Source organism: Belonocnema kinseyi, chromosome 6, assembly GCF_010883055.1.
Source record: "Belonocnema kinseyi isolate 2016_QV_RU_SX_M_011 chromosome 6, B_treatae_v1, whole genome shotgun sequence".
Taxonomy (NCBI): domain Eukaryota; kingdom Metazoa; phylum Arthropoda; class Insecta; order Hymenoptera; family Cynipidae; genus Belonocnema; species Belonocnema kinseyi.
In genome coordinates, this window is record NC_046662.1 from 52,661,502 (window position 1) to 52,667,478 (window position 5,977).

The following is a 5,977-nucleotide window of genomic DNA, read 5'->3' on the forward strand; positions in this document are numbered from 1 at the left end:
TAAAAATTTGTGATAAGGACAACCGCAGGATTTCGCCGGGAGCGGGTGATAATCTGAATAATTGCATCCGCTCCCAGCGGGTAAAAATCGCGGTAAAATTTCAGCCACAACCACGTCTCACGACCGTGAGATAGATGGTTACAGCCTGAAAAGGAATCAATACGACGATCTAGTAAAACCCTCGTGCACCCTCAGAACACGGAGCGACCCAAGGACAACCGGCTTCTGAATATTTCCCGCAAGTGTTCTAGCATATTGTTGACACGCTAGGATGCTTTTTAGGCCATTAACAAGTGAAAGCTTGGCACCTCCAAGAGCGCCGATGATAAGGACAATAGTTTAACAGAATATTCCGGGTACAAGCGTTGCAACTCCTTTATAAGGTCTCCATACCTCTCTTTCTTTTCATTCTCCTTGGTTATGATGTTTTTATCAGCTGGTGCCGAAAATTCGATGACGAACGTGGTTCGCTTCTCTAAGTCAAGAAGAACCATGTCAGGCCTCGAGTGAGCAACAGAAACAATTGTCGAGAATATAAAGTTTCAGTATATGCGGCACTTCCCATTCTCGACAATTGACTCAATTTCCCTAGGAGCATTTAGAGGAGCGATATTAAGGTCAATGCCGTAGGAGTAACAGAGATGGTAATAAAGCACTCTTAGTGCCGCATTGTGCCTTTGAATGTAGGTCGTTCCCGCGTGAGTTGGACAGCAGATACGAGTAGTATGTGAGCTGAATGCTCGGGATGTGCATTGCACGCCCTGCAGCTATCATCGGGAATGTCTTGGCACAAAATGTGACGACGGTATGTTAAGGTGGAAATGACACCGTCTTGGCATGCAAAAATGAAACCCTCCGTACGAGACTTCAATCCGGGCGATTCAAGGAAAGCAAACGTTAGCTGTTCACGAAAGTTTTTCTCTTTTGCTTTCTTAATCCGGGCTTTCAGGAGTGCGTACTTGAGATAGATAAGATTTGATGCATTTTGCTCACCCCTAATACTGAAGTCAAGTACGAGTGTTTCAGCAGCCTCCCCCGCTACTTTGTGCAGCAACGCTCCTTTGCCCACATCTTCGTGATTCCTGACCATTTTAAGAGGAGTGTCTCTTCCATTTGCAACTCAAAGTACTGTACCCAGAATAATCCTGTTGTGAAGACATTCAGGACTCAATATTCCGCGAGCCCCTTGACGGCGTGAGATGTACAGTCGCGGAACGGAAGTCTTAAGATGCATGCTTTTGTTCATGTGCGTAACCTTTCTTGTCCCGATATCAAGAGATCTGTCCTCGTTCTTCGTCCATGGAACTACTCCAAATCAATAGAGTAGTACCGAGACGGCACGCATGTTCGCTGCAGATACTTTGTTCCTCGCCGACAGTTGGAAAGACCAAATTGTCGGATGAGACGTTTGTAACTACTTCGGAGAGTATCCTTTATAGATGTCACATCCTGAATACGGCTCTGTGGTACGCCCAGGTATGTATATGTCTCTCCAGCGCAAAGGTGTTTCATAACGCTTCTATCAACGAGCTCAGGATCTTAAGGGATGCCAATAAGTTCTCCTTGCTTCAAATAAACCTTGGCGCATTTGCCTGAACCAAATTCCAATCCAATTTCCTTAGTATATCGTTCGACAATCCCCAGATCTAGATGCAGTAGCTCTCTGTTTTTAGCATAGATCTTAATATCGTCCATGTAAAATACATGAGTGACCTTGTACTTTCAACCTGCAGGTTTTCCGCACAAGTACCCGTCGGAATGACGAAGTGCTAGAGATAGTGGCAATAATGTAAGGCAAAATAGGAGTGGGCTCATGGTGTCGCCCTGAAAGACACCTCTCTGAAAAGTGACCTTGTTGGCTGTCACACGATTTTTTACAGATGAGATAGTAAATCTGCTTATCCAAAGCGGCATCAATCTCTCTTTGCACCCAACTATTTACAAATGAACCTTTAAGATTTCCAAAAGACAGATGATAAGTCTATGGGATGTCGAATCAAAAGCTTTGCGATAATCAATCCAGGCCATCGATAGGTCACGCTGGTAGAATGTTGCATCTTTGTAGACACATCTATCGATGAGCAGGTTCTCCCGACATCCAGCTACGCCTTTCTTTGAGCCTCGTTGTTCATACATTTCATGCCACACATGTTCAATTGTCCGAACAATCCTATCATTTAGGATAGCTGTGAATATCTTATAAAGTGTGTTCAGACAAGTTATTGGCCTGTAATTCTTAGGGTCAGCTAAGTTGCCTATTTTCGGCAGAAGTATTGTAGTGATGGGTAAGCATTCTTTATCAGGTGTTATGAGGGCAACATATAACTCCTTGAAGCTCTTTATATTTTCTGTGTCTTCGTCCAGTCTATGCTGAACTTCGTAGACTTCTCTCCAAAATACTTCGACCTCCTCTGGTTTGGGTGGGTGTTCGACAGTAACTGGAGGGTCTTGGAGGAGTCGAGATGGGTCAGAGAGAAACTGTTGATTTTCTCTGACCCACCTCTCCCTTCGCTCTAGACTTCTCCTAGCGTCAGATTTTAGAGACTAATACTTGTAGAGAATTTCAAGGCGCATCTTTTTTGTCACTTGCAAAAATTTATAGGTTTTGTAGTTTTTGAGATAATTGGTAAAATGTGGATTTTTTGAAAACGAAAAATTCCAATCTTTTTTCACTTCAACTCGCGCGAATTTAGCCAATTTTCATCATTTCATGATTTTCCCAATACAAAGTACGCATTTAAGTCTTCTGAAACTATCTAAGAAAGAAAAACGAGAATATTGTAATAAACAAAAAAGTTATTAATTTTTTCTTGAGGCAATGCAAAAATCATGAATTTTAACTTTCAAGCACCTCGTTTAGCGAACGAACTTTTAGCTACGGAAAGCTTTCAGTAAGAAAGATCTTCATTAAGGTTCAAATAAGTTTTCTGGAAAGTTTTAGATCGATTGGATTAATAGTTAAAAAATTATGAATGTTTTAAAATCCAAGCGGTAATCTTGAAGCTGCCCAAAAACGTGCCTGGCCAGATACGTACGCGCTGCAGCGAACGACGTGAAGGTCAAGTCAATCTTACCAAAACAAATGCACAACAGTAACTTTTCTTGTCATCTTCTATGAAATTCTACAAATAAAGCGTAGAATCAGCGAAGTGATTGCTTCTTATAATAGTTGGAAAAGCATTTTTTTGAGATTATTGAGACTTTTGCGATATTTTTGAGAATATTAATTAAAAAGAAAAAGATATTAAAACGAAACAAGATGGTCTAAAGTAATTATTTTAAATTTTCAATGTCGAAGTTAATAGCATCATTTGTTATTTCTTTAGGGAAAAGAATACATTGCAGAGTCTAAAACTAAAATAGACGGTATTGCTAAAGATATTCTGATCCCAGAGAGGTCTTTCAAACCTATTAAATCCTGCTGTGGAGAAGAGTGTTACCAAAAGTTTTCAAATGTGCAACAAGAAAAAGTACACACAAATTTTTGGAATCTCGGGAACCATAATAAACAAAATGTGTTTCTTAGAGGATTGTTAAAATGCAAGGATCCTATCCAAACGAATGAAGGTGATAAACTAGGACGGTTAATTCATTGGATATATTTATTTTCTACTGACGAAGAAAATGTTCCGATTTGTAAGAAATTTTTTTGTGCTTTTCTATGTTGGGGCAAAAGAAGAAATAACCTAAAATATGTTGATAATCCTTCATTAAATCTTGTAGAACTTTACAAATTATTCGGAAAATATTATGAAGAAAAAGCGGGCGCTAAATTGACAATAAGTCAAACCGTTTATTTTAAGTATTTTAACCGAAATGTTGGCTTCAGTTTTAAATTACCTAGAACTGACGTGTACAATACTTGCTACAAAAAGGAGACAAATGGAGATGTAAACGAAGAAGTACTTAATCACAAAAACAATGCTGAAATTAATTTGAAGTTAGAAAAGCAAATACTCTCTGACAATTATAGTCTATGCTGTGAATTTGATTTTGCACAGAATTTGCCACTACCAAAAATACCCGTGTCCGCGCAGTTTTACCTACATTTAGCATGGCTTTTTCTATTTAACTTACATGTACATACTACGAACCAGAGTTACATGTTCCCTATTCTTGAGGGAATTGCAAAGAAGTGTGCTAAATCTGTTTGCAGTTTTATCAAATACGCGAATTGAAAGAATTTGCTAAAAACAAGTTCAACAGCATAACATTATTTTCAGATTCATTTCTGGGACCAAATAAAAACTACACAGTGTTTTATTTATTGGTTTTATTTTCCATTTATTCGCAAAGCGAGATTAAACATGTGTTTTGGTAAGATTGACTTCACCTTCACGTCGTTCTCTGCAGCGCGTACGTAGCCGGCCACGCACGTTTTTGGGCAGCGACAAGATTACCGCTTGGATTCTAAAACACTCATAATTTTTGAACTATTAATCTAATTGATCTAAAACTTTCCAGAAAACTTCTTTGAAACCTAATGAATAACTTCCTCACTGAAAGCTTTCCGTAGCTTAAAATTCGTTCGCTAAACGAGGCGCTTGAAGGTTAAAATTCATTATTTTTGCATTGCTTAAAAAAATAATAACTTTTTTGTTTATTACAATATTCTCGATTTTCTTGCTTAGATAGTTTCAGAAGACTTAAACACGTTCTTTGTATTGAAGAAATCGGGAAATGATGAAAATTGGCTAAATTAGCGCGAGTTGAAGTGAAAAAAGATTGGAATGTTTCTTTTTAAAAAAATCCACTTTTCACCAATTATGTCAAAAACTACAAAACCTATAAATTTTGCAACAAGGAAAAAAGATGCGCCTTGAAATTCTCTACAAGTATCAGTCTTTAAAATTGAAATTAGAAAGATTTTTAAAATTGAAACTGAGGACAATACTTCTCAGGCTGAATCCGGCCGTGTCCCCTTTTGGTCGCCAGCAGTTCATTTTCATTGGCTCCCCCAGCTCTAGATTGGTCGGTATTGTTGGCCGACCCATTGTCGGGAGCCCTGCGCGTTCTATTGTTCTGAACCACACTTACTACAACTATGTTTGGTTTTGTCATTGTGGTTTCCACGATAAGCTAGGGAAAGAGGTTCGTCCATCCTTGTACAGCCCCGCATGCAAGGATAAGGCTGTGTACTCTGAGCGGTCGCCCTGTATCCCAGAGTCACCGTTCTAGACACCCCACCCAGGTGCCATTCAGCTTTCGGCACGGTTTTCACACCTCTGCTTGGGGGTTAATTCCTTCGGGTCTACCCCTGGACAATTGTCCGCGACTGCAGACTACCAAGGTTTCTCTCAAGCTCAAAGATCTGGCTGAAATGGATGACGAGCTTCGTGGGAATTTTTCCGGAGAATCCGACCTCTGAGCTATCAATTATTGCGTGTATAATGCAGCAAGAGCTTTGGCCGATTCGAACCGTAAAACAAAACCAACGGCTGATCATCCGACCAAAAGAAGAATGCATCAACTTGCCATAAAGATAGGCTGGGCAAGACAGTACGCGTCCCGCATTCAGTGTGTGATTGACTACATCACATCTGGCAGGAATTTTACCGCCAAGGTTCGAAAGTTAGCGCGCGAACTCCGAACCCGTTATCACACACTTAACAAGTCAAAGCTGCTGATCATCAGACAGCATATTGTTGAGAGAATACGGATACTATCTGACGCTAGGAGAAGTCTAGAGCGAAGGAAGAGGTGGGTCAGAGAAAATCAACAGTTTCTCTCTGACCCATCTCGACTCTTTCAAGACCCTCCAGTAACTGTTAAACACCACCCAAACCAGAGGAGGTTAAAGTATTTTGGAGAGAAGTCTACGAAGTTCAGCATAGACTGGACGAACATACAGAAAATATAAAGAGCTTCAAGGAGTTATACAGTCTGTCAAGTTAAAGCGTGGGTGGCTTTACTCGCAGTCGGTAAGGTGTATCGACATGATTTTGGTGTCAAAATATTAGGAAGAGCTCCCTCTTTC